At 44.9% G+C, this 19,673-nt stretch overlaps 1 protein-coding gene across 1 annotated transcript in view; it reads right to left on the bottom strand.

Annotated features, from left to right (window-relative positions):
* Positions 1-19,673, bottom strand: part of LOC147435436 (mediator of RNA polymerase II transcription subunit 11) — an 82,546-nt gene that overhangs the window by 16,739 nt on the left and 46,134 nt on the right. The gene's annotated exons all lie outside the window — the stretch shown is intronic.

Below are 19,673 nucleotides of genomic sequence, written 5' to 3'. Positions count from 1 at the left end.
TCTGTCAACAATACATGATCCAAAGAGGGGTTAAATCTCTGCGGTTGCCTTCTCAAACGAGTTGACTTGCGTACCCAATGATCTACATTCTCAGGCAGCGATTCTACATCATAAGGCAACTCATTTTCAGCTCTATCATGCTGCTGAAAATCATTTTCAGCCAATTCAGGTGGCTGTCCATCCTCATTAGGAGCATCAAAATCATGTCCTACCTCTTCTGGCTCAAGGTTAACCGGCTGATTATCAATTTCAACTTACGGTAATGCATCATGAGGCTCTTTTTCAACATCAATGGGTGGCACGGAAGGCTGAAATTTGACTGTTTTCTTGTCAGCATCAGATTTTGTAGCATTCTTAAGCAATTTTGTCTCATTGAATACTACATCTCGACTGCGTATTACCTTTCTAAACTGTGGTAACCACACTATAGCCCATTTCACCTTCTTTCCCATAACCTAGGAAGACTCCTTTAATGGACTTCATATCAAGCTTTGTTCTCAAGTCATTGCGTACATCAACAAAAGATTCGTAGCCAAATACTCTCAAATGATCATAAGAGGTAGGTTTGCCAGATCAAACCTCCTTTGGAATGTCATTTTTCAGCGTACTATTAGGAGAGCGATTGCAAATATGAACTGCAGTTTTCAATGCCTCCCCCCAAAACTCTTGGGAAAGATTAGCGGTGGACAACATGCAACGCACTCTCTCGCATAAAGTACGATTATACCTCTTAGCCACACCATTAGAAGACGGATTATAAGGAGCTGTCAACTCCCTTTTAATCCCATTTTCATCACAAAAACGCTGAAATTCAACAGATACATACTCTCCTCCATTATCAGACCTGAGACATTTAAGCTTAGTACTCTTTTGCGTAGTGACAAAAGCATGACACTTCTTAAAAGCATTAAAAGTCTCACTCTTACTTTTCAACAAATGCACCCATCCTTTCCTAGTACAGTCATCAATGAATGTAGCAAAATACAATGCACCACCAAAAGACTTAACAGGCATAGTGCATACATTGGAGTGAATAAGATCAAGAGGATTAGCTTTGCGAGAGACACTAGAGTAATAAGAAGATTTCTTTTGCTTTCCGTAAAGACAATCATTACAAAAATCCAAGTTTTTGTCTTTTACATCAACTCTCTTCAGAGAGGAAAGCACATCAATACCCTTTTGGCTCATATGGCCAAGTCTCTTATGCCACAATTCCGTGTGTAAAGCAACTTCAACAACAGCAAGAAACTTGCCAGGCAAAGCTTTGCATTGAAGATAGTACAAAGTACCTCTCTTAGACCCTTTTGCAACAAGCATAGAGCCCTTAAGCAACTTCCATGAACCCCCAGCAAAGATGGTAGTATAACCATGTGCATCTAACTGGCCAACAGATAACAAACTTTTCTTAATGCCTGGTACAAACCTGACATCATTCAACACAAGCTCTTGACCATTGTTAAGAGCCAAACGCATAGTACCCATTCCCTCAATATTGCAAGCAAAATTATCACCAAGGTACACCTTGCCATAATTGCCTGCAGCATATGTAGCAAAACACTCCAAAGATGGAGTTACATGGAATGAAGCACTAGAATCCACTATCCATGACTGGGATAGGCCATCATTAGCACTGAGCAATGCATCAATGTCATCTTTCTTCGAGATAAGCATGTCTTCTGCATTAGCTATCACCAAATCTGAGGGGCATGAAGCCGCAACCAAGATTTCCTCAACGTCTGACAACTCCTCAATGACCACACTAGAGGATACATTTGCATTCTCAGCATCCCTGGAGGAATCACCTGCTGATTTTTCCCCTTTCTTCTCATCTTTCTTCTTCTTATCTTGCGTTTCCTTCTTCATTTCCTACTCTTTCTTGAAATACCTGCAAATCGGGTTTCTTGTGACCCTTTCTGCCACATTGATAACAAGTAACATCCTTATCCTTTGTCTTGCTCTTACTTCTATTTTGAGTCCTGTTGCCCGCATCACGCTTTTGATTTCTACCTCTTGCATTATAGGCAGAACAGCCACCTTCCCCACTAGACTTGCGTCTAATCTCTTCATTGAGAATAGACCCTCTCACACCGTCATACGTGAGGGTGAAACTGTTGCTTAAGGAGACAAACAAGGTTTCCCAAGTATCTGGCAATGTCACAAGCAAGAAAACAGCTTTCAGCTTATCATCGAATTGTTGAAGCCCACTGTCTTGCAACTGACTCAACACACTTGTAAAAGCACTCAAATGCTCGGAAGCTGACTTCGAGTCATCAAGCTGCATATTCACTAACTTTCGCATCAAATGCACCTAGTTCACAAGCGTGGTATTTTCATAATTGAACTTAAGCTTTTGTCATATTGCATAAGCAGAGTTCAAACGCTTGATGTCCGTCGAAATGTCATCATTGATAGCCATTTTGATGTAGGCTATAGCCTTCTTATTCAACCTGGCCCACTCTTCGTCAGACAAACCTGGCGGCTTATTCTCTTCCAATGCATCTTCACAATCCTTTAAGAAAAGGATACCTTGTATGCGTTCTTGCCAGAGGTCAAAGCTTTGACCATCGAACCGTTTGATTTCCATCAAACTTTTAGTGTCAGATGCGGAAGAGGAAGAAGCCATTTTAATTCAACCACAAGTGTGTATACAAGAGAGATGCAACAGGCTGAAAATTTCAGCAAATAGGAGTAACCACAAGACTTTGCATACGATAGACCACAATTTCTTTACATGAAACTGCCCAAATCTGAAATTTCAGCTAAAAGGTGCAATTTCAAACACCTGTACTTAGCTTTTCACTCAATTTGTCGCGACAAACATCAATACATGTGATCCCACAATTTTGGTACACCGCTGTTTTGACCTGTTATAACCTGTAAATCACCTGTTTTGACCTAAAAACAGCCTATTTTGGGCTATTTTGACAGTTTTGGTGACCTTTTCGACTCCGGAAGCAAGGGGCTTCGCGATGGAAGCGAAATTGATCATGGGAGAGCAATTTTAACTCGCTTTCCAGCAGACTGCGCAAGGCTGTTTTGAAACCCTAGGGCTCTGATACCAATTGAAAGCGCAAAGCAAAAGGTACCGGTAGGTGAGCGTCGCGATGTAGTGCAGGATTGGGGGAAGAAGCAGGAGGCGCAGTGCAACAGAGAGGAAGCGCTAGGGATCGAAGCAGGGAGAGAGAGAGAGAGAGAGAGAGAGAGAGAGAGAGAGAGAGAGAGAGAGCTCACGTTTTTGGGAAAAACTCAATAATTGAGTTTTGGGTTTTCCCACTTTTATTATAAGTGACTTTAAAAAAATGTGTCCAGGTTCAATATGAACATATTGAACCTGGACAAAGTATAAAAATGTACAAAAAGGGGTTATTTAGGCCTTTAACCCAACAGTTTAGGGCTCACTTCTCAGAGCATCTGGACGCAGAGTCTGAGAGTGAAACCCGAGCCGCTCTTTGTACTTTGACATTGATTTAATACATAAAGAAATACCGAAAGGGACGCCAGTCTTTGGGGCCAATATCTCTAGGCACGGAACTCCGCCAAGCCAGTGTAAATCTATTGTGATCTATGAATTGTTTGGAAGTGGTTATTTGGTGTTGTCGCGATTGATTCTTGACTTGGAGTGTCCAAGTTTGTTACAATGGTATCAGAGCACGGCCGATTTCTCTTCTACGGCAAATCCGATCCCCAATTTTTTTCCCGCGGCACCTATGGCTTCACACAAGGATCAGTCGATTCCTTCTGCATCTGGAGATGCGGACAGGGATCACAACGAAGATTCCGGCAGAGTATGGCCCGCCTCGGCCTACTCAGGCGGAGCAAAGAGAGATGAAGCGTCGTCAATTGATTGGCGATGCAACAAAGATGATGCTCAGTTTTGCGAAGGATCCGAAATTGGCAAAATATATGACTGAGACTTCTTTTCAAGAAGTGCATGCGCAGTGGCAGGAAACCACTACACCACCCCTAAAACCCGCTCTCAAGAAACCTTCTGATCACAAACAATATTCAGAGAAGGAACTAGAAGAGGTGGTTGATGCACGGATTACTCAGCTTTTTGACGCGCAAAAGAAAGCCAAAAAGCACGGCAAAAAGCAGAAGAAAGGCACTGACTTCCCGGGTTATTTGGGTCGTCAGTCGACATTTGACAAAGCAAAGAAACAGAACAAGCGTGTTCACTTTGAAGGAGTACCCAGTTCTTCTTCTTCTTCTTCTGACAGTTCTTCTAGCTCTTCAGATCCAAGCGAAGAAGACAGAAAAGGTAAAAAGCGAAGCAAGAAACAACGCTTCGGAAAGGGCAAGAAAAAGGCAAAGAAGGCTAAATCTTGCCCAGAGACTGACAGTTCTACTGAGGACTCGTCTACAGACAGCTCAAATTCCGATGACGGAAACTTTTATGCGAACAAGAAGAATTTTTACAAAGCCAACCAGTATGACTTTCTCGAAGATAAAAGCAAGAAAGTCCGAAAGTTTAAGGAAGATGGCCACTCGATCAAGTTTGATACTTTTTCAAGATACTCAGATGCTTCGAAGACTTTGTCTTTTATACAGCAGTTTGACATCGCTTTCGCGGGAGGACGCTATTCAGAGCACTCCAAGATTCGGAGAGCTGCCTCTTACTTTAAGGGGAATGCTCGTACTTGGTGGTCCACGCTTCTATTAAGCAAGACTGTGCCAGTTACATGGCTGAAATTCAAGAGGCTTTTTATTTCTTCTTGGTTGACTCAAGAGTTTGAGCGAGATATACGAGCTGCTTGGAACCATCTTCGGATGACCAAGAAAGATACAATCAATGCTTACTGTGAAAGATTCTGGAGCTCTTTTCTACCCGCCTCTTCATTCAAGAAGATCTCGTTCAGAGAACAGATTGAGCGGTTTACCTTGGGTCTACCTATAGAGATCCGAGAGCACTGCTTGGAACAGAAGTCAGCTTCTATTCAGAAGTTGATGAGTCATGCGAAGCGGGGTTTTGCCATTCACTCTGGTAGTCTGACCTACCCCACCGATGAGGTCATGACACAACGAGCCGAACAAGACTTCTGGGAATGAAAGTAGAAAGAAAAAGAGCAACCCAGAGAAGAAGGATGCACGACCCAAGCTTACTCCTGAGGAGAGAGCTCGCTTCATCAGGGAGGGGAAGTGTTTTGGATGCGGGGAACATGGACATATCTCCGCGAAGTGCCCTAATAAGGCACCGAAAGAACAGAATGATAAAGACGACGACCGGCCTCAGAGTTCGAAAGCAGTTAAGGAACATGGCAGAAAAGGCACATAGAAAAAAGCAAAACTGGTACCACATGGCGTGGGACCTGCACCGAATCGAATGAATGAAAGTACAAACTTTGCCACTCTTTGGGGCAAAGTGAAGGATCAGGAAGCTCTTTGGAAGGAGCCAAGGCCGACTTCTTTTCACTCGGAATTGGCGGCTTGATTTGGATTTACGCCCGACAGACTGACGCCACAGGCCGAGGTAGTTCGACTGGCACCCGGACGGGATGTTGCCATTACACCGAGCATTGGCAAACTTCGTTTACAATGACACGGGTGTTAGGGCACGCGAGTGACGTTCTACTCGGAATACCTTGGTACCACCAGAACTACGCCGTGGTTGACTACCGGGCCGAGAAAGCGACTTTGACAAGTGAAGGACTCAGAGATTGTACTTGATGAACTTCAACTTCTTTACTCATTCTTTTGGGAGAGAACTGGACGATGGATAAAGGTTGAATATGTTTTGACATGAACAAAAGAACGCCAAGATTTTTCTCCACACTCATGCCGATTGCTTTTTAGAGGGCCTGAAGATCAGACCATTGACTTGATACGTGGAAGCACGTCAGCGAACCGGCCACCTTACCGTGTGAGCCGAGTAGTACGGAATGAAAAGATTATGAACCCAGTGAAAGACCTCTTGGAAAAGGGTCTTGTCCAGCCTAGTACTTCACCGTATTGCTCTCCACTATTGTTGGATTTGAAGAAAGACGAATCTTAGAGAATGTGCATCGATTATAGAGCTCTCAACAAAATCACCATCAAGAACAGATTTCCGATTCCTAGGATCGATGATATACTCGACAAGTTACACTGATCCTCGTGCTTTACCAGGTTTGACCTGAAGAGTGGATATCATCAGATCTAAATAACGCCGAGAGACGTCTATAAGACAGCTTTTCGGACGACTTTTGGGTTATTTGAGTTATGGGGATGCCTTTTGGTTTAACCAATGCTCCTACGACATTTAACCGGATGATGGACAGGATTTTTCGAGAGTACAGGCTATTTGTTGGCACTTTCTTTGACGACATCATTGTTTCCCCCATGAATGAGGCAGAACACAGAGATCATCCTGCTTCGAAGATACACTTTTTGGGACACATTTTCTCTGCAGCAGGAGTGCAAATGGATCCGGCCAAAATAGAGACTATACGTGATTGGCCCGATTTGAAGAATGCCCATGAAGTTAGAAGCTTCTTGGGACTGTGTTCGTACTACAGTAGGTTCATACGAAAGTTTGCAGAGGCTGCTTCTCCTTTGCATATCTTGACACAGAAAGGAGTCCCTTTCTCGTGGGGATCCACAGAGGTGACTGCCTTTCAGACATTGAAAGAGAAATTGACTACGGGACCATTTTTTACTTTGCCGGATTTGTAGAAGTCATTTGAAGTATATTGTGATGCTTGTGGTCGTAGTCTGGGTGCGGTCTTAATGCAAGAAGGCCATGTCATTGCTTACGAGAGCCGATTGTTCTCTAGGCCGGAGATGACAACACAGATTTATGAGAAAGAGCTTTTGGCGGTTATCCATGCTCTTACTCAGTGGCGGCATTACCTACTCGGAGCGGATTTTACTGTCTTTACAGACAATCACAGTTTTCGCTACTTCTTGTCACAGAAGCACCTTTCAGAAAAGCTGATGCGGTGGGCGAACATCTTGTCACAGTTTCACTTCCAGATTGTCCATGTGCAGGGACAGAAGAATGTGGTGGTAGATGCTTTATCTCGGAAGCCATTGGTTCTGGCTATTTCCGCGATACATCATAGGGGCTTCGAGGATATGGTCGATCAATATGCCACAGATACAGATTTTGCAGATATTTTCACACGGACACGGGATGGGGAGACAGTAGCAGGATACTCCATTCGGGAAGGCTACTTGATGAGAAAAACCATGTTGTGCATTACACAGCAGTTGAGAGAAAAGGTTATGATTGAATGCCATTGTCCACCTTTTACAGGTCACCACGGCATTGCTACCACCATGAAAGGGGTAGAGAGATACTTCTTTTGGCCGAGACTCAAAAAGGATATGGAAGAGTTTGTGCGCAATTGCTTAGTATGCCAGAAGATCAGGTTTGACAGGCATAAAGCACGGGGATTGTTACAACCTTTACCCATACCCACCCGCCCCTGGGAAAGGATTGCAATGGATTTCATTTTTGATCTCCCGAGAACATAGAATGATCACGATGATTTTCCGATTACATGGCACGTCTGAGACGATTGTCTCAGACAGAGACCCCAGATTTATGAGTTTGTTTTGGAAGGCAATTTGGGAGAACATTGGCACGCAGTTGCAGTTCTCGTCATCGTTCCACTTACAGACTGACAGGCAATTTGAGATTGCAAATTCAGTGGATTTAGATTTATTGAAGTCTTGTATCTTGGATCAGAAGACTCAATAGGAAAAGTACTTACCTTTGGTGGAATTTGCCTACAATAACACGATACACTCTTCGACGGGGAAGACGCCATTTGAGATTGTTGAAGGTGCTGCGAAGGTTTCACCCTTCCTGAGCACGAAAGATAAGATTTTTGAAGCGGATGAATATACGCAAGATTTGGATACGGCTTTTGCCAAGGTTCGCGAGACTTTGCAGAAGTCTCAAGAACGACAGAAAAAGACAGCGGATCGCCATCGTCGCGACTTGAAATTGAAGGAGGATGATTGGGTGCTCTTACGTTTTGAGGAGGCACGCCTAAGAAAGAAAAAGGGAAAGGAGAGGCTTTTTCCAAAGCTTAGTATGCGATACTACAGACCTTTCCAGATCACTAAAAAGATAAATGATGTCTCCTTCCGATCAAAACTGCCTGATACTTGGAGGATTCACAATGCATTCCATGTGAGTCTCTTGAAACCTTTTAAGGGTGATGTGCCTGATGATGGGGAGCCTCATGAGCAACCCGAAGTGGAAGAAAATGAGGAGATCCTTGTTCCTGAACAGATTTTGGCACATAAGGATACGAAGACTAAAGGTAAAGTCCGAAGAGTTCCTTGGTTAAGTTCAAGAACTATCTTGCATTGGATGCAAAGTGGATGGAGGAGGAGGACCTAGCAGATACTCCTCAGATTGTGAAACTTTACCTCGATGCTTTTGGTTTAGCATAGTCTACTCCAAACGGAACCCAGAATTCAGCTTGGCCGGAGCTCTGGTGCAGTGGGATGCACAAGAGGGGAGTCACTCCACTCCTTTGTCAACAAATGCCTTGATTTTGATACTAAAGTCACTGATGTCTCTTTGAGCTTCAGGGATACTGAGAGCTGACAGTATTCTGTTGGATGACTTTATGAAATGAAATTCTTGATTATGATGCTAATTTGTTCTTGACTTCTTTCGAGTGCAGGAACTGATAGACGAAATGACTGCAGCATTTGGGTCTGATTGATCTCGAATAGACATGGTTGCAATAGGGGTTAGTCAATCAGACATTGATGAGGTCCCGATTGGACCTAGATGTGATTGCTAGCTACATTGCCGATAAATCATGGTCTAAGATCCGAATGAATGTTGAATGTCATGTGATGTTTAGCGATGTCCTGTGATGTCGTGTGATGTGACTGTCGATTTGGTACATGTGCTAGATGTGTGTTCCTAGTACGTAGGTACTAACAGTCAATGTCTGCTAAGACGGTTTATGGCTTCTATCGGTTTCGCAGGCGTAATCGCGGTCAATTACAATGCTTTCAAGAGGGGGGTATGTCACAAAGTGATGACGTGGCTACCGACAGCAGAAACCCTAATTTCTGCCAGAAACCCTAAAAATCCTGCAAACCCTAATTTTTGGGAACCGTAACTGCTAGCTAAAACCCTAAGTGGCTGGAAACCCTAAAACAGGCGCCAATGCCACGTGGCAGCAGTGTACGGACTTCCGGGTTTTTCGGGACTGAAAAAAGCAGCAGCTAGCAACGTTATGGCAGCTTTTTGGCTACGCAATTGGCCAAGGGGAGAGAGAGAGAGAGAGGGAGAGAGAATGGTCTGCTTTATTTTTAATGAAAACTCTAAAGAGGGTTTGAGAGAGAAATAGATTTTGCTTTATTTTTTTGAAGCTTTTGGGGCTCTGCTTTTGGGTATCCCTTGTAACCTTTAAATTAGTGGTTTAGGGCTCACCTTTCAAAGCATCCGGACGCAGAGTCTGAGAGTGAAACCCTAACTGCTCTTTGTACTTTGACATTGATTTAATACATAAAGAAATACCAAAAGGGGCGCCAGTCTTTGGGGCCAATATCTCTAGGCACGGAACTACGCCGGGCCAGTGCAAATCTATTGTGATCTGTGAATTGTTTGGAAGTGGTTATTTGGTGCTGTCGCAATTGATTCTTAACTTGGAGTCTCCAAGTTTGTTACAGACAAGAAGTTAGAACGCAAAGAAAGAACATCAAAAAGAAAGGCAGCAATTGATCGTAAGTACCAAGAAAGAATGGAAGCCATAGCATGTGAACGCGAAGAAAGAATGGCAACCCTAGAGCGTGAGCACGAGCAAGCGCGCTTGGTGGCCGAAGAAAGAAGGGCAGCCATAAAGCGTGAGCGCGAGCAAGCACGCTTGGAGGCCAAAGAAAGAAGAGCCCAAATGGAGCGTGAGCACAACGAAAGAAGAGCTGAATTGGATCGGGAGCGCTAGCAAGCGCGCTTGGCGACCGAACAGAGAGCCCAACACATGCAAGAGTTGTTCCGACTCTTTTCTAATGTGCAGGCACAGATTGCAAAGGATCAAGAGAAGGAGACTCTCTCAATCTTATCTTCTCCAAAGCACGATACGCATGATTTGCATGATAATGACAAGCATGATGATGATAAGCATGATGATTTGCATGAAAAAAGGGAGTGATTGTTCGCAAGGATGATGGTTTAGTTATAGTAACGCTAACCTCATTGCAGATTCGATAGATCACGAAGAACCGATCTTGGCTCTCGAGTCGAGGTCCACAGAACCCCCACAGGAAGTATTATGTGTTCGAATGATTAGTCAGTACGCATTGTTCGAGTGTTTCATTCGTGATACTTTCCTATATTTTAGTCACCGTCTTTATGTGATCCCTTTTCATAGGCATGCCATATTGTGCGATGAACACGATTCACTCATGAATGAGCACGGATGTATGCGGATTACTCATGAAAAGAAGAAATGTATGCATTGAAGGAATTCACATTCCATGTCTCTTCCTTGGCATGACACAGTATCCGAAAGAGCACAAGAAGGATTGAGCATCAAGCATCAGCATTTCCATTGTGTTTTGCCATAGTTGATTAATTTAGGTCAGAAAGTCAAGATTCGACCCCATTGTTTGCGTGTGTTTGATAAACGGTTTGGCACTCCGTCACTTTGTTCATCTGTATTGCATGCACAGTTTTTTCGAAAGACTAGAATTTTTCCAATCACTTTACATGGAATGGGTATGTTCATGTTTTTGTGTTGGAAGTGGTTTTAGGAATTTTCATCCTCGGAGAATCTTGAAGAAGGTAGGCGCATGACTCTCGACGAAGTTGAAGTATTGAAGGAGCTATAGAGGACTTTGTATCGCTTTCGGCGCGGCCCAAAGAAGCAAGCATTGCATACCTTTATGAAGTTCAAGTATCGCAAGACGCACGCATCAGAGTGGGCCGGCAAAGAGTCCTTTCCAAGATTCCAGACGCTATTGGCGATCTCCCTCGAACGCCATGCAGTTCGGTATCAGTACCTCAATTTGAAAAGGAGGGGATGTCACGTGCACATCTAACCGTATGTGTACGTGGACAAGCTACTTCCTGACAAGGGTTCAGTTAGCCTTGCTCAGGAAGTATTCTGGCACTTTTATGAGTCTGTTCGCAGACCGTGCATGTCCAGGCACTTAGAGTAGATTCATATCCTTTGGTTGCACACAACATGACCATCAGATTTCCATCAAAACCCATTAGGAGCATTTTTACAGTGCATAGATCTATTTTCCCTATTTTAGCCAATTTTCACTTATTATTTTTAAGTGACTTTTGTTGGGAAACTCGGTAGGGCAAATTGAGTCAGGATGTATATAAGTAAAGCTAGCGCTAGCACTTTCTGGCAGAAGAGACAGCAGGAACACAGCATTCAACAGGCACCTTCTTAGCAAGACTTCCCCCCTAGCGTTTTCAGCCATCTGCAAGCCTAGCGTTTTCATCCCCAGATCAGCCCTCGCGTTTTTGCATTGCAGAGCAGCCGGCAACAACAAGACCAGCAGAAACACTAGCGTTTTTGCAACAAGACTCCAATTCAGCCCAACGTTTTTGGATCAACACAACCTCCTAGCGTTTTGCAGATTCATCGTGACAAGACACCAACGTTTTCAGCATTTAGACACAGCAAAACAAGCCCCAAACCTCACAGATCTCACCTTCCCGCAGCATTTAGACACAGCAAATCCTCGCCGCACGGTCAGATCCAGTGTAGTTTGCAAATTCAGCCAGGAATACGTAGATTTCAGCATCTGCATTATCAACGCGTCGTCATCGCATCGTCGCCATCGACATCGTCACCAACATAGAGTCAGAATTCAGTAGATAAATATTTGCAGATTTCAGCCATTAGCATTTTCAATTTTCAGCCCGTCTCGTCGTCGTCCTCATCGTCGTCGACATGGTCGGCAAGTCCAAAGCATTGTAGAGATTTGTGCAATCAATAGTAGACCGCTCTCGCCATAGAGAGTGGGGCCTTCGGAGGAGGGTTTGACAACATTCTGGTGTCGTATTCTTCTCTGATGTTAGGTGCAGTGGAATGAATGTTGTATTTTCTCAAGATTAGTGATCTTTATTGCTCAAGGTTCCTTTTAGTTCTTAGGGAAAGAGAGAGCTTTCCGTCTTGTAGAGTGTTGTGGTCACGAACAAAGTGAGTGGATTGTACGTGCAAGTGAATGAGACTGAGAGAAGGAGAGAGAAGAGATACGACACCCGAGAGGTTGTAAAACCCTCCTCCGAAGGCCCCACTCTCGTCAGCGAGAGTGGTCTATTCTTTGATTGCACAAAGGTGTACAATGCGTATGCAATGGACTATGCAACTTGGTCTATGCCGATGACGACGATGGTGACGACGACGACAACTTGATGGCTGAAATCTGGGATCTTTTATCTGCTGATTTTACCTGGTCTATGCCGATGACGACGATGGTGACGACGACAACAACTTGATGGCTGAAATCTGGGATCTTTTATCTGCTGTTGTAAAACCCTCCTCCGAAGGCCCCACTCTCGTCAGCGAGAGTGGTCTATTCTTTGATTGCACAAAGGTGTACAATGCGTATGCAATGGACTATGCAACTTGGTCTATGCCGATGACGACGATGGTGACGACGACGACGACTTGATGGCTGAAATCTGGGATCTTTTATCTGCTGATTTTCATGGTCTTCTTGGTGGCTGAAAATGACTGTTTTGGCTGCGTTTTTATGGCTGAAAATGGGGGAATGTCTGCAACCAACTTGGGGGGAATCTGCTACTGTGTCATGGCTGAAAACGACTGTTTCGTAGGGGCTGAATCTCTGCTGTAAAAACGCTGAGGCATGCAGGTATCCTAGTGTTAGTAGTTGCTTGACCAAACGCTAGATGGGCAGGGACCAAAACGCTGAGATCTGCTGATGGGCTGGCTGCGTTTTAGGGCTGATCTGTACCTGCAATTGTGCTTGCTGAAAAAGCTGCCCTTGCTGTGGGTTCCAGGCTGAAAACGCTACACAAAACGCTGATATGGCTGATTTGTTTAACGATTCCAAAACGCTAGAGATGGGGGCTGCCTGTACGTGATGAAGATCTGAGATCCCAAAACGCTAAGGCTTGGGTGTTGATGCAAAAACGCCAGGGATGGTCTGAGGGTGGTGTCTTGCCCGGCGAGGATTGGATCCAAACGCTGGGGGTGTTGGGGGGTACTGCTGAGAAGTTGAATGTTGAGCGGGAAGCTCCTACTGCCTCTTCTGCCAGAAAGTGTGAGCTTTGGTTTGCTTATATATTAACTTAGCAAAATTGCCCTACCTACTTTTGTTGGAAAGTCACTTAAAAATAATAAGTGAAAATACCAATAAATAGGAAAATAGGCTAAATGCACTGGAAAATTCCCCTAACTGATGCTAATGGATTCTGATGGGAATTCCGATGATCATGTTGTGTGCAACCGGAGGATATGCATCTATGCTAAGTGACTGGGCATACACGGTCTACGAATAGACTCACAAAAGTGCCAGATCACTGCTAATCTAAACTGATCGGACTGACTGAACCCTGCTGTGGTGTAGCTTGTCCACGGACACATAGGGTTGGGATGTGTCACGTGACATCCCCTCCTTTTCAAAGTGAGGTACTGGTACCGAACTGTATGGCGTCGAGGGAGATCGCCAACAGCATCCCGAATCCTGGAAGGGACTCTTCGCCGGCCCACTCTGCTGTGTGGGTCGAGCAGTACTTGAACTTCATAAAGGTCTGCAACGCTTGCTTCTTTGGGCCGCGCCGAAAGCGACACAAAGTCTTCTGAATCTCCTTTCTTGCTTCAACTTCGTCTAGAGTCATGCTTCTTCCATCTTCACGAATCTCCATGGCTGAAAATTCCTGAAACCATCTCCAACACAAAACCATGAACATACCCATTCCATGTAAAGTGAAGGAAAAAAATCTTGTCTTCTCTAAGGACTGTGTATGCAATGTAGATGAACATAGAGACGGAGTGACAACCCGTTCATCAAACACATGCAAACAATGAGGTCGAATCTTTTCTGTATGATTGAAATCAATCAACTGTGGCAAATCACAATGGAAATGCCCATGCTTGGTGCTCATACTATCATGTGCTTGTTCGGAAACTGTCTCATGCCAAGGAAGAGACATGGAATGCGACTTCCTGACATACAAACTTTTCAGCTTTTCATGAACAATCCGCATACATTCGTGCTCATCCATGAGAGAAACGTGCTCAACATACAATATGTCATGCCTAGTAAAAGGGATCACATAACGATGCTGACTAAAATACAGGAAACCGTCACGAATGAAACACTCGAACAATGCGTGCGTATCAATCATGCGAACACATAATACTTCCTGTGATTCTTTGGACCAAGGCTCGAGAGCCAAGATCGGTTCGTCGGGATCTATCGAATCTTCTTGTGGGGGATCTATGGACCTCGACTCGAAAGCCAAGATCGATTCTTCCTGAATGATCGAATCGTCCTATGGGGGTTCTTTAGACCTCGACTCAAAAGCCAAGATCGGATCTTCGTGATTGATCAAATCTACAACGAGGTTAGTTTCGCTAGGAAAAGCATCCACTAACACATCATCCTTGTGAACAATCACATCATCTTCATGCAACTCATCATGCTTGTGAGAAATCACATCTTGATCATGCAAATCATCATGCTCGTGAGAAATCACCTCTTGATCATGCAAATCATCATTATGCTTCACACAATCATGCAAATCCTGTGTGTCATGCTTGGGAGAAGAAGAAACTGAGGGAGTCTCCTTTTCCCTATCCTGTTGAATCTGTGCCTATATTCGAGAAAAGAGTCGCAACATCTCTTGCCTTATTGCTTTGTTCTCGCGATCAAACTTGGCTTGCATTTCTTTGCTCTCTCGATCAAATTCTGCTTCTCTTGCTTTGGCTTCCCAGCGTGCTTGCTCGCTCTCACGCGCTATGGCTGCCATTCTTTCTTGGTACTGGCGCTCTATGGTTGCCATGTCTTCTTCATAGGCTTTTCTTTTTGCTTCTCTTTCTAGGTCTAACTCCTCCATAGGAATTCGTGCAATCTTTGTCGTAGATGGGGAAGGGTCAGAAAAACCTCCTGGTGGGGAAAATTCTTCTTCGCCTCTCTCATGCTCATCACTTCCAAGCGAAGTATCCAATCCGCTTCGAGTGATGATCATTCTGCAATCGTGGGTTCTTGTGGGTCTTTGGTTCTTAAGTTCACAAGGAACTTGGGTCTTGGGGGTCTTGGGTTCTTAAGTTCACGAGGAACTTGAGGTTCTTGAGGTCCTTGATTCGTGAGAATCTAGGGTTCTTGAGGTTCTTGAGTTCTTGGGGTCCTTGATTCGTGAGAATCTAGGGTTCTTGAGTGCTTGGGGTTCTTGAGGTCCTTGATTCGTGAGAAGCTAGGGTTCTTGAGGTTCTTGAGTTCTTGGGGTCCTTGATTCGTGAGAATCTAGGGTTCTTGAGTGCTTGGGGTTCTTGAGGTTTTCTTTCGCTTGCAAATGGCGTTGGAGAAAGATCTTCTCTTCACCCGAGTTCTACCCTTTTCTGCGGGCGCTCCCCTTGGCGGCCTTGCGCTCACACCAAGGTTCCTTTTTCCCACCTCACGTCGATTGGCTGGCCGCTAAGTGCACGGTCCGCTCTCAATGAGTGAAAAGAGACACAAGGGGAGGCTGGACAAGCCCTTCTTTCTTGGGATTCCTGTCACTCTTCAACAAAACACGATTAGGACTCGCCACGCCCAAGTAAACTTGGGTTCGTGCGATCGCAACAAGCAAAAAAAAAATCTTGTGGTTCTTTCCTTGAGTAATGCAGAACACTTCCAAAGCTCTGATACCAATGTTAGGTGCACCGGAATGAATGTTGTATTTTCTCAAGATTAGTGATCTTTATTGCTCAAGGTTCCTTTTAGTTCTTAGGGAAAGAGAGAGCTTTCCGTCTTGTAGAGTGTTGTGGTCACGAACAAAGTGAGTGGATTGTGCGTGCAAGTGAATGAGACTGAGAGAAGGAGAGAGAAGAGATACGACACCCGAGAGGTTGTAAAACCCTCCTCCGAAGGCCCCACACTCGTCGGTGAGAGTGGTCTATTCTTTGATTGCACAAAGGTGTACAATGCGTATGCAATGGACTATGCAACTTGGTCTATGCCGATGACGACGATGGTGACGACGACGACGACTTGATGGCTGAAATCTGGGATCTTTTATCTGCTGATTTTCATGGTCTTCTTGGTGGCTGAAAATGACTGTTTTGGCTGCGTTTTTATGGCTGAAAATGGGGGAACGTCTGCAACCAACTTGGGGGGAATCTGCTACTGTGTCATGGCTGAAAACGACTGTTTCGTAGAGGCTGAATCTCTGCTGTAAAAACGCTGAGGCATGCAGGTATATCCTAGCGTTAGTAGTTGCTTGACCAAACGCTAGATGGGCAGGGACCAAAACGCTGAGATCTGCTGATGGGCTGGCTGCGTTTTAGGGCTGATCTGTACCTGCAATTGTGCTTGCTGAAAACGCTGCCCTTGCTGTGGGTTCCAGGCTGAAAACGCTACACAAAACGCTGATATGGCTGATTTGTTTAACGATTCCAAAACGCTAGAGATGGGGGCTGCCTGTAGGTGATGAAGATCTGAGATCCCAAAACGCTAAGGCTTGGGTGTTGATGCAAAAACGCCAGGGATGGTCTGAGGGTGGTGTCTTGCCCAGCGAGGATTGGATCCAAACGCTGGGGGTGCTGGGGGGTACTGCTGAGAAGTTGAATGTTGAGCGGGAAGCTCCTACTGCCTCTTCTGCCAGAAAGTGTGAGCTTTGGTTTGCTTATATATTAACTTAGCAAAATTGCCCTACCTACTTTTGTTGGAAAGTCACTTAAAAATAATAAGTGAAAATACCAATAAATAGGAAAATAGGCTAAATGCACGGAAAATTCCCCTAACTGATGCTAATGGATTCTGATGGGAATTCCGATGATCATGTTGTGTGCAACCGGAGGTTATGCATCTATGCTAAGTGACTGGGCATGCATGGTCTACGAATAGACTCACAAAAGTGCCAGATCACTGCTAATCTAAACTGATCGGACTGACTGAACCCTGCTGTGGTGTAGCTTGTCCACGGACACATAGGGTTGGGATGTGTCACATGACATCTATCTATCTCTCAGTCTCAACACCTTCATTCACAGTGTTCACCACTTTGTTTGTGTTCATTGCACTCTCTCACTAAAGGAACGGAAGGCTCTCCCTTCTGTAAGTAAAAGGAACCTTGAGCACAGTTCGGAGCACTCATCTTGAGCAAATCAACATTCACTTCCACTGCACCTTACATTCTCTCTCTCTAATAGTCAATCGGGGTCGTGTATCTTTCTTTTGTTGGGAATTCTTTTCTTTCTATTTTTATTGGTCGAGGTCTGTCTGGTCCTATGAGTCAAAATTTCATCAATGGGTAGGTCAAATTCCCCGAATGTATCGAGAATCCCCATTTCGCATGTCCCATCAGTTGTTGTGTAGACTCAGACTTTTGTTCAAAGCAATCTCGGATCTTTGTAGGGAGTCCGCAGCAAAACCGCTCGATCTGCTCTTTAAAAGTGACATTCTTAAACGAAGAGGTCGGTAGAAAAGAATCCCAAAACCTCTCGCAATATGCGTCCAAAGTATCACCCTTGGTCATCCGGAGATGGTTCCAAGCGGTTCTCACATCGCGTTCGTACCATAGTTACAGGGGACGGAGGGGATGGGGCTTAGGGGCGGGGGACGGCCGTAACCGGGTCAGGGAGGGTGCTGAACACGTGGGAACGAGCAGCTTAGGACATGCCGGGTGGGAACGCAGGCTGCCCTATCGAGGACGAACGAGACGGCAAGGGACGCACGGAAAACGACCGGCAAGGAACAGACATATTTTTTAAAATTCGAATTTTTAGCCGTTTGAAACGGTCAGCAGGGCAGCCCAACGTCTGTTTTTGGGGGGAGCACCCTTTGGGTCTCTCAAGGCTCAAGCCTCTCCTCTCTACGGTCTACCTTCGGCAAGCTCTACCCATAAGTCTCTCTACCCTTGAGTCTCTCTACCCATTCTCTCCCTCTACTACCCTCTCAACTTTGAAGCTCTCCACACAAGCTCTCCTCTACTCTCTCTCCACCATCATGTCATCTCAAGCTAACTCCACTTCTCAAGCCGGCTCTTCTCGAAGGAGGCCCGCCGTGCAAACATGGTCGTGGTGGGATGAAGTCAACTCTACCGCGCGTAGTCAAGGTGGCGGTGCAAGACCATGGACATGCAAGCTATGCCCGTACAAGAGAACAGGTGGTGCACTTTTCATTTTGTATCCATCGATGTTTTATTAGCACATTTGCGCCTATATCACTCATGCTCTTTGGTCTATTTAGTGTAAATTTGTGGTCAAGGTGATGCTCTATGTGTGTGGCATGTGTGTAGGTCAAAAAATGCCAAAAAAACTCTCTTTTTTTTTGCCGTTCCGCCCCCCGTCCCCGTTTCCCGACTTTTGCCATCCTGTCCTCGTCCCCTTTCTCGACCCGTCGTCCCATGTAACTATGGTTCGTACTCCTGGGTCAACCAAGAAGAAATAAAGAGCTGTTTGAACTTCAAACACTTGACCGAGGCTTCTTTCCTCAGAAGAAGAGTGGACCACCATGTTCAAGCATTTCCCTTTAAAGACGATGCAGCCCTCCTAATCTTGGAGTGCTCTAAGTAATGCCCTCCAGAGAAGGCTATGTCAAACTGTTGAATGAAAGCCAAAGCCCTCGGAGCATCTTGGAATCCATAAAAGGATTCAAATTTTATTGATTGTCAACCCTCTTTAAATTCCTTTGTCTTCTTGCTCTTATCTTCGAGAAAATCATACTGGTTGGCTCTGTAAAAGTGCTTCTTCTTCGCATAAAACATGTGATCGTCGGAGTCTGAACTGTCAGAGGATGACTCCACGTCGGAATCTGATCTTCTTTGCCTTTTTCTTGTTCTTTCTAAAGCTTTGCTTTTTGCTTCGCTTCTTGCCCTTTCTGTCCTCCTCGCTCGAGTCACAAGAGAAAGAGCTCGAAGAACTGTAGGAAGAAGAGGAAGAAGAACTGGGTAGTCCCTCAAAATGCACACGCTTCTTTTGCTTTCTTGCAGATGAAAAAGAAGATTGACAGCCCAAGTAACCGGGGTAGTCAATCCCCTTCTTGTGCTTCTTCAATTGCTTCTTCGTGTCCAGAAGCTGACTAATTTGGGTCTAGACCACATCTTGAAGTTCTTCTTCAATAAACATCCTCGGAGTAGGAGGTTTCTTGATTGCCGGTTTGATTGGTGGCTCGGTGGCTTTCTGCCACTGAGTATGCACTTCAACCATCAACTGCTACTTCAACCATCGACTGCTGGGTCAAAAATTTTGCAAATTGGGGATACTTAGCAAACTGAAGCATCTGCTTTCTACACTCGTCAACTTGCTATTGATGTTGCATCTCCAAACTGTGTGGGCCGAGGTGGCCCGTACTCATCTTCTGCTAAGTCGCTTGAATTTGCCATATTGCCTCCTCCCGCCTCAACTGTTGCAGAAGAGGTCGATTGATTATTTTCGGAATCCATAAGTGTCCAACCGTTTCTGCAAGTACAGTTTCCGCTTTACTGCATTGGGCTTTTCTTTCAACTTCCTTACCGTCTTGAGAGGAGAATCGATAGCCTCTCGCCATCTTGAGTGAATCTCATCAATCGAGTAATCCTTTAGGTGCTTCACATA

Source organism: Adiantum capillus-veneris, chromosome 18 (assembly GCF_014529385.1).
Source record: "Adiantum capillus-veneris isolate H3 chromosome 18, ASM1452938v2, whole genome shotgun sequence".
In the NCBI taxonomy this organism is placed as follows: domain Eukaryota; kingdom Viridiplantae; phylum Streptophyta; class Polypodiopsida; order Polypodiales; family Pteridaceae; genus Adiantum; species Adiantum capillus-veneris.
This window is presented reverse-complemented; position numbering and strand designations above follow the sequence as displayed.